The following is a 9818-nucleotide window of genomic DNA, read 5'->3' as shown; positions in this document are numbered from 1 at the left end:
TTTGCTACCAAAATGCATACCTTTAGCCTGCAAAAGTCCAATGTAAAGATTCCTATTGCCCACATATCCTCAGAAGCTAAAATTTCCCTTTATGTGAAGATCAGCCAAACCAGCCAGAAAAAAGGTCATTTTTCACATGTATCTGTGCCCTAGGACCTTCTTCCACTCTTGTCACCAGCATGTCTGTACTGCATTCTCTCTTCTTTCTCCTTTCATAAATGTATTAATGAATCCCAATTTAATTTAAGGTTCAAAAGCTGCAGCAAAGACCTAGTAAAATGCTATAAAATCTGGAAACTTCATATAAAGGAACAGAACCAACCCTATTAAATGAGAGGTAGAAGAAGGTTTTTCTGTTTATTCTTTTTAGTTTGCGGAAAATGGGAGAAATCCTTCAATCCTGCCCATCAACCATCTATAAAGGGATGTTGGTTTTGTAGTATTTCACCCTGAAAAGTTTTAGCGCTGCTTTCAGTGTTGAAGAGGACGTACTGAGGAGACAGCAAGGTATTTCCTATTCCTTGAGGAAATCCGTATTCTTTCCTGTTCTGTTTGCATATTAAATTTCATCTTCGTATTCCTGTGGGGCAAAACATGGGTGTGCTGAGGCAGAGTATTTGCTCTGCTGCAACCAGCTCCACGAAAGGCCTCCTGACGGCTCGCCCTTGACCAGGGAAGCGTGAGATACCACACATTGCTGTGAGGTAAGAAAACGTGCACGAGCAAATCTGCATTCTGGCCTGCCCTGTAGCTTGTCCAGGCACCCCTGCTTTGCTACAGCAAAGGGTTGAAACAGTGTGGAAGATGCCTGCTTCCTGTTCCCTCCAGTGCTTTTAGTGGAGCGTGTGTGCAGAGGTATGAAGTTGAAAGCCGAGTGAGACACCTGGCCTGTCAGCATTGCTTGGGCCTTTCCCGACATTAGCGAAGGGATGGGAGAAAGGTACAACAAAACCCCTGACAGTCAGTGGATAACTGGACGCTGCTGAAAGGAGGATTAGAGAAAGCAGAATACAAAAATCTTATTTTTTGAGCTACATGCGGACGTGTGATCGAAAAAGCACCTGAAAACATCAAGGTACTACAGCTCCTGTGACTGGCGAGCTGCATCCGCCATCCCTGGGGACTGCAGGCAGCTCAAAGATCTCCCCTCTGGGAGAAGACCACAGCTCCAGTGAGCATGTCCCGAACGGGAAGAGGTAAGTTTGTTGTCCTAACACTGCTGCTACTGATGTGACACCAGGTGAATGACCTTCCTGGCTTTCTCCATGTTGGTTGCCTCTTTGTAAGCTGGTGACCAAGTGTGTTTTACAGAACGGGACAGTATCTCGAAGTTGTACAAATGAAAAGTGGTGTGTACTTTACCAGGAATTAGGCACTGAGTCAAGAAAAAAATTTATAGTATATAGTTTTTGAGCTCTCCACAAAGTTTCCTTCCATTAACATGTTTCTCCAGCCACCAAAACTCCATCAAAGAGACAGTAAGCTCAATGCCACAGGTTGTAAAGAAAGAAACGAGCACTAAGATGGCCTTGCTCCAACTGGTGCCCTGTTCTTCTGTACTGTGAACAGTTCAACTCGTAACACGCTTAAACTCTAACAACCATAACTTTGGGTAGAATATGCACAGAGTTTTCCTGACCTTTGTCAAAGCCCTCAGACAACTGATTTGATCACACGTGAACTGTGAAGTCAGAGCTCGGCACCTGCTCTGGAGGAAGCCCAGCCGTGCTCACTGGGAGAGGGCAAGCCAAGTAACTGAAGGAGAAATGGAGGCTTGGGAACTAGTAAATATTGGCAGGAAAACTCCACACTTCCACAAAGAAAAGCTCATATGACCTTCTCCATTTAGCTTGATTTTGAAACAGACCACTCTTTTTTTAAAATAGTTCTACTTTCACACAAATCTTATTATAAAGCCTATGTCTGCTCTGACAGTACTGTAACTAATTTAAAAAATCGTATGTCTGTAGGAAATAAATGCTCAAATTCCAGACACACATACACCATACATATATTACACTCACGGGATCCATTTAAATGAAACATTTTGTACTGGTCACACTAAGTTTTTTATTATAAAGATAGTAAACTCAGTCCTGTATTAGTAAGAAGTGAGTGTTTTCTCTTCACCATGGGCCTTTTAATCTATGAGAGATAACTTTGCAAACATTGTGTTAGTGATAGAGGGTTTTCAGCCCTGTTAACATGGGCCATACTTTTCTTAACACTGCAAGGATGGATGACACATTGACAAGCTTGCATGGGTTGTAGCGATTTCCAGTGGTGATGCTGAGGAAGTGCTGGTCGTTGAGTCTAGTGGAGAACATGGACATCAGTTTTAGCCAGCTCTGCTGTTGTCAGAACAGCTCCTGAAGGAACTGGAGTAATAAATGGAATAAATGTTTCCACCCCAATGACCCCTTCTTCAGGAAAATTCTTCTCATCTGTTTCTGATGCTGTGGAGTGGACTGCCAGGCTATGTGTACAGTCATAAGTAAAACACATCAGGAGCATTCCCTGGCCTAGACAGTGGTGTGGGACACTTGTGTCCATTCGGCTAAACCTCCCCACTCAGTCCTGGCAGTGCTATTCATATGCCTCTTGTACGCAGTCCTTGTGCTGCCTCATCTCTGCCCGGGGCTGTGGCTCAGGAAGCACTCATAGGCATGGGCCAAAAGCATGCCATGTCACTAATTACACAGCAGAGAGAACTGTGTGACACTGCCCAGGCCCATGCTCTGACTTCAGTTTACAAAGATGCTGCAAGAGAGGTGGAGCAGGTAAGCACTGGGGCTTGGATTAACACAAACAGAACAGACTCCTTAACTGCTTTTTGACATGAAGCACCAGTGTCATCATCCCAGAGGGTGTGAGACTGTGCTCAAATGAGGTTGGCTTTGCCATCTTCTCTTGAGCATGGACAGGTTGAGAATTAACAAAAAAGGAACCCTGAAATGCAGGAAGAATATCCATGCCATATTACTGTCTGTATGTTATGTTGAAACACGGCCTTAAAATAGGATCTGCTTCAACTTCTTCCCAGAGAGCAGAAGAGTAATTCCAGTTACAGATATGACATGGAGAAGAAGGCAGACCAGGTCCATAATGTGATCTGAATTCCCTTAAAACAAGGATGACTCTATCCTCATCTATCTCAGTGAGAGCACAGTAAATCTTCAGAGATCAGTGCATGTGTCTGAAGCGCTTCAAGTATCTGCAGAAAGCTCAGATGTCTGAGAGAGAAAAAGGGTTCCTGGTCAAGACGTTAACATGCTTGCATCACAAAGAGAAAACAACATCAATTCTAGAAATCTGATCAGAAATGAAAGGGAGCAGCTGGCATACATTCATTTTTCTTTATTTACACACATTTTCCCTAGTGTTCAACTTCATTTTATAACTGATACAAACAGAAATAAATTTTCTTTCCAGAAAATTAGATCTAAGATAAAGTTTGTTTTTGTAAAGAAGGGAAGTAGGATTACATTAGAAATGCACTGGAGTAAAGGCGGTGGAATGATTAAACAGCCAGACTGCATCTGACATGTCAACCTCTATGACAACAGGGTGTTTTTTTCTTGTCATTGTTTTTTAAAGAAATTGATAGGAAACAGCCAGGAGTTAAGGCTTTAAAAATTGCAACGGCAACATGCTCATCAGTGAGCAACCCCTACTCCCTTCCCCTAATGTTAGTGATAAAAGAGGTACAGATGATGCTTTGCTTGCCATCACAACAAGAGATTACTTACCAAGAAAACACTTGAGTGGAATTCAGCAAACTAAGCTATTTCAGGAGTAGCTGAATATATTGAGCCTTCCAGAAGTACTCTCATATTCTAGCTATTTTTATACCATACTCATACACCTAAAGAATGATCTTTTTATTAGAACGCAATTGAAGTTGTAAAGCCATCTTTGCACTTTTTTTTTTTTCCAGTTACAAATGAAACAGTATCATACTATTAACAATTAGCTCACTATTATTAATGATAATGTGTTTGTAAGTTCTGATAGAACAATGTTTCAAAATGGTCATATAGCAGCATATTTATCTTCTTCCTTTTTGGCAAAATGCAGAGATGTAATACACAGCTTATGATATTTGTGAGTGAAGTGTTTCTTCTCCTTTGAGGAAGAAAAAGAAAAAAATGAACTTCCCATTGTCCTATATATTACTAACACCTTTTGGCACACATCATATAGCTAATATCATATACGGTGCCTTTGTAAAACATCTAAAATCTTATTTTTCCTTTATGCATACGTATACAAAAAAGGGATTAACAACAGTGAGTTACTAGACTTTCAAGAAACTATGCGCTACGGCTCTCTTAATTACATTTGTACAATGACCAATACAAAATCATCTGCTGAATACTATCTCTTTAGCATTAACCACGAAAAAACTCTATAGAATGAGCTGGGTGTTGCTGTAAAGTCTGAAATGGATTCTTCTGATCTTTTAAAGTCTTAGCTTGAATATGAAAAAGCCCTTCCAGGAAAGCAGGATCTAAAATGCAAAGGAAGTAATTGCAAAGTAACAAGTTATTGTATATCTGCTGATAGACAGTAACTCTCTACTGGCACACACTTAACCCGCAGTCAATGAGAGGTCTTTTGATTTAGCCGGGAGTAGTTCATTGATTTTCATGAATGACTTAAAACTGAAAACACACACAACACTTACTCATTTTAAGCTCAGGAAAACTTTGGAGTTTACAGCAATAGCTGATCATCATTAAATTACAAATCTGATAAATAAAAATGCGGTAAGATACAACTTGCCATCGTACTTCGCAAAAAAAGAACTTATATGAGAAAAAAAAATACACTAGGCTATTGCTTATTGCTCTTTTTAGAAAGGTATGGCTAGTGGAAAAGCAAGGGACCAAAACAACCCAGGAACTCTTCTGAGTTGGGCAAAGGAAAGTTCCTCGTTTGAGGGCAGATGCTAAGGAAGGGGCTAAGCCCACTTATTGCTCTGGAAATCATGGAGTGAGAAAAGCAGAAACACATTGGACACATTTTCTAAACATCAAATAATTACAGAAAAAAAACATAAAATTCTCTATTTAGAAGTCAGCTCAAAAGAATTAAATGTGAAAAGAGAGTTGGTTTTCGCTACTGATAAAGGAAAAACTTGCAGGAGGTGTAGGGGGGGAAACCACACAAACTACCAATGCTATGTTAGCACAGCACTGACCGGTACCTCTGAGAAAAAAGAGCAAATGTTTGCACACTTGTGACAGAGTTCCTGGCAGACATTCCTTCCTCAGACAGCCATCTGGGCTGTATTCACTGTCCCATGATTTCCAGAACACAACAGAACTGAGATGGATCTAGAGCAGAAAATTCCCAATGCAGCTTGTCGATAGGTAAACAACTGGGTCTGAAGTAGCAGGATAGAGCTAAACAAACAAGAAAGAATATTCTGTGCACTTAATGTAATAAAATTTGGCAAGCTGTTACCGTGGAAGGATGCTCAGGAATATCACAGCTAGTCTGCAACTCTCCCTAGCTTGTCTATCTCAGATGGCAAGTCTCAGGTGGCACCTCAGCTGAGGAGGTCTTTGGACTGGTGAACCATTATCTGGGTTTTTGCCCTGCCTACAGTCATCACCTCACAGCACTGTGAGTAAACACCCAGCAGAACAAAATCTAACACTAACAGAGAGTTTCAGTAGTTGAAAGAGTTTGTTACTGTTGCATGAACCCGAGACACCAGGATGTAAGAAAGTAAGAAAGCAGGTTGTCTGCACAGACTGGTGATGGTACCACAATGGCCTTCTAACCGCGTGGTCAGCACCGGAGTGGCTCATTAAAAAGGACACAGTGAGGGATACTTAGATACTGGGGAAAAAAATCTAAGCTGCCAGAATGCAGCCCTGGTAAATCCAGTGAAGCCATGTAGGTGGCATAAGAGAACTGGCCTCCAGAGTCACAAGATTTCTTCACATTAAGGATGATTTACTTTTCTCAGCTTTTATTCTCACTTTCTTGAGGATAGCCTTATGAAGACATGCCCAGCGGGACTGGTGACAGTATATATGAAAGCTATGCTTGTCATGCATGGAACATATAGCTTAGTAATATATACAACACGGTGATGGCTTGGCGAGTCCGAATAGATCAGATTCTGGAGTGTAAACCTCATTTAGATGATGTAAAAACTAATTCTCAACATTTCTGTCCAGTTAATAGGCTGGTAAAAAAAAAATCCAATAAAACACCTTCACAAACAGATGGCAAACAAGATTCTGATCCATATTTAGCACAGCTAAGTTAGAGCACTGCGCCAATAAAATATCTTCGGATGGCTCTGGTATGAGCCTGTTAGATGTGTCCCAAGCAGCAACAATGACACGGGTAATACGCAGGCAGTGACTACACTAGAGCTCTTCTAATATCCCCAACACCTGGTGAACACCTTTGCTGAGAAGCAACTTGTGCAACTGAGAGGTAACAGCATTAAAGAATGCACTGAGACCCCTGACACTGGAGAAATTAAGAGGCTTATTCTTTAGTCTTTAAAGCAGGCTAATGATCTTCTTGATATATACATTTTTTACTTTCATAAAAGCTAAAAAATAAATATATTCCTCACTTCTTTCTCCAATCACAGTCTATTTTACAAAAAAGAAAAAAAAAAAGAAAAAAAAAGAAAAAAAAATCACCCCAAAAAAGTGTTTCTTTGTTGTTTCCCCATTAACTGAAAAAAAATAAACTTCTATATTGGGCAATTTCTTCATGAAACATAAAGCCTTTCCTTCTTTTCCAGGTGCACAGGGTGCTACTAAAAACATGCAAAGTTCTCTGGGCCAGAGCATTCTCTAGGCCAGAATAACAGCAACACGATTTCTCTTTTGTACCTGGACCATCTATTTTCATGTTGGCATCAGGTAACGTCTGCAGAACGACTGCCACGTTTCTTCATGGTCATTCAGCGATGTTTCTTTGCGCACATAAAATAGCAGTTTTGGAAAACAACACTTTAGCAAAACTGGGGCTTCCTGCAAAGAGTATTGAGGTATTTCTTCCTTTTCACAAAAGGATCAACGTTCTATTTAAGAAAAAGCACTGGATTGGTTTTATTTATTTTTACAGTATTTTCCTATTATGCTTCATTATGTATCTTACAGACTCTTCACTGTGTATTTGTCTGACTGCTTCTCTTCACAATGTGAATAGCTTTGGGGAAGATGGAAACTAATGACCTAGCTAAGGTTTTAACCCAGACCCCCTGGTGTTTTACCAGCTGTGCTATTAGGTTAACTGGCTGAATCTCCCCTGCTTCCCTCTCTCTGATATTACAAAACCCTGTCTATCTATAGCATGCAATAATGTTTAAAATTTTCCCACCCCTAAACCTCCCTCAGCTACTGCCTGGCCTTGAAATTCATATAATCTATCACTGATAAATTAGAATCTGGGGAAGGATCAGACAGATTACCCATATGGTAGCTAGAGAAGAAATACCTAACCTTTCCTAATGCAAACCTTGCCTAATGCTCTCTGATGTAAATTTTAAGTTCAGAGAAGGAAAGACATTTGTGGAGATGTTGATAAACAGACAGAGCAAAAACTCATTGCTCATCCCCTTTCTTACACATAATTTGTTACTGTAATATGCCTTATGCATGATGCTTTTACTACGGTGCTTGGAAAATGGTGAATTGCAGTATAAAAGCAAACCCCCCTCACACCTCCCCAGCTGAAGCAAATCCTCGATTTCACTGGGTAGCTTGGGCTGCTGGAATTAATCTGAGCACCAATGTGAAAAACCTGAGGAGCCTGTCTGCTTTGTACAATCAACATTTGTCTAAGTTTCCCTAATAACATGCATACTTATGAAAATCACGGAGGAGAGTGAAGAAGGAACAGCATTTTTCAATGTGTAATGTGCAAGGCCTGCAGGCTTAATGGTCTAAATTTCAGGTTTGAAAAATTTAACCTCCCCAGAGACTGCTGTTCAAAGGTTCCATGGCTCAACTCAGATCTTCCTTTTCATGAAGTAAATATATTGAATACCGTGAGATATATATGGATTTTGTGGACACGACTGAAATACATACAGTGTCTCATTTCTGTCTTGTATGCACGTAAAATAAATCATAATATTTTTCAAAAATACAAAATCAGCATGTTGTCTTCAGTCCCAAATGTCTTCGTCTCGGTCTTATTTTACCATGAGTTCTGATTCGACTGATTCTTCCCTTCCTTGATTTGCAGCTGTTCCCTGACGAGTGTTTATTCTGCAGCCTTTTGGGATCCTTTGGGATGAAAAGAACTATCTAGTGTTAGCTATTAATACACACATTATTATATAGGTTTCAGCTCAGTGCCCTACATATGAACTTAAAATGACATAAAGGACCTTAGATCAGAAGTCCTTTATTTTTAGAGAAGCTTCATAAAAAGGTTAACCCAGGTGCCGAGGGAGCAGGGCGTCCTTGAAGCAATGATGCTGTTACACAGGCAGAGCACAGGTGCCTCGGAGTTTTATAGGCCATGATGGGAGGCTGTCCCAGGGACAGGGGTGGTGCTCACAACTTTGCAGTGAGCCTGGTGGCAGGAATATCGAGTGACGCTTCGTCAAGTTCTTCATCGATGGCAGCTTGTGGCTTACTTCACTCCCCGAGCCCAGGGGCAGGAAATCTGAAGTCTGTCTAATGAAGTCAGTGGAAACTTTTCTATTGAGAAGTCTCTGCGCTGGCAACTATATAAACTCTCTCAGAATAATTCAATTCTACTCCCTAATCTCAAAAAGAGAATCCCCAATTTAGTTTAAAAAATGAAATAAAGATTCATCCCCAAGTATAACAAGATTTAACATCAGCAAGAAGAAAGCAATGACCAGCTGCTAGTATACAGAATTTACTTGGGAGACCTGACTCCAGGTTTTGAATGTACAGATGTTATCATCTACTTCCAATCCTACTTCTGCAGGTTTGCTCTCTCCCAGAGTGCCTTATCACATGCAAATCATACCCTGTCCTCTTGCAGATGGCCAGCACTGCTGCATATTTAGTGCACACCACAACTAATCAGATCAACCTAAAGCTGACTCTGGCTGCTATATGTCTGAAATCCAAGTACAGCCTGCAACCAGCGTCCTGAAATGGCAACTGACTCCTTTATGAATTAACCTAGTTTGGGTTAGTATCATTCCCAACAATTTCAAAGCCAGAAAAGCAACTCTTCCTTCAAGGCATGACAGAAAAACAGGCACAAAACTCCTCTCTCCCACAGCTCAGTGTGAAAACCGGTAACCTGGGATCCCAAAGATTTTGATTCTTCATTGTAAGGCATACACATTGCACAGCAAAAGCTCACATTGGTGTATGATGCAGTACACTACAACGGGAACAAAAATGGGGCTTTTGGATGCTACTGCAATAAAAACAGCAAAGAAGTGTGTTTACATTTAAAAAAATTAAAAAAATAAAAAAATAAAAGCCCTGCTCATCAGACCAACACATTTCAAATGGAAGGAAGATTACTTTTTTATATCTCAGTTAAAGCATCAGGGCCTTTTCAATCAATTAAAAAAAAAAAAAAAAAAAAAACAGTAAAAAAAAAAAAGATGGACTGATGGTTTTGAAGACTGATGATAAATTTAATGCTCACTGAACCGAGAAACTAACGTAACTCTTTGAGTCACTGAAGAAGTTCAGTGCATGGCTCTGTGCATGGCCCTACCTTCACGTACAGATCAACTCTGAATGTTCCTGCGCATCCTTCCGAAGAAGTGGGGATGGGAGTGCTGATACGGTCTGTCACATCACTTGTGATGAAAGAGATGTTTTACACGGTAACCT

At 40.5% G+C, this 9818-nt stretch overlaps 1 protein-coding gene across 3 annotated transcripts in view; it reads right to left on the bottom strand.

The window, feature by feature from the left end:
* ARID1B (AT-rich interaction domain 1B) overlaps positions 1-9818 on the bottom strand; it is a 323165-nt gene that overhangs the window by 68633 nt on the left and 244714 nt on the right. The window lies entirely within an intron of this gene.

The sequence above is a fragment of the Oxyura jamaicensis genome, chromosome 3 (assembly GCF_011077185.1).
Source record: "Oxyura jamaicensis isolate SHBP4307 breed ruddy duck chromosome 3, BPBGC_Ojam_1.0, whole genome shotgun sequence".
Taxonomy (NCBI): domain Eukaryota; kingdom Metazoa; phylum Chordata; class Aves; order Anseriformes; family Anatidae; genus Oxyura; species Oxyura jamaicensis.
This window is presented reverse-complemented; position numbering and strand designations above follow the sequence as displayed.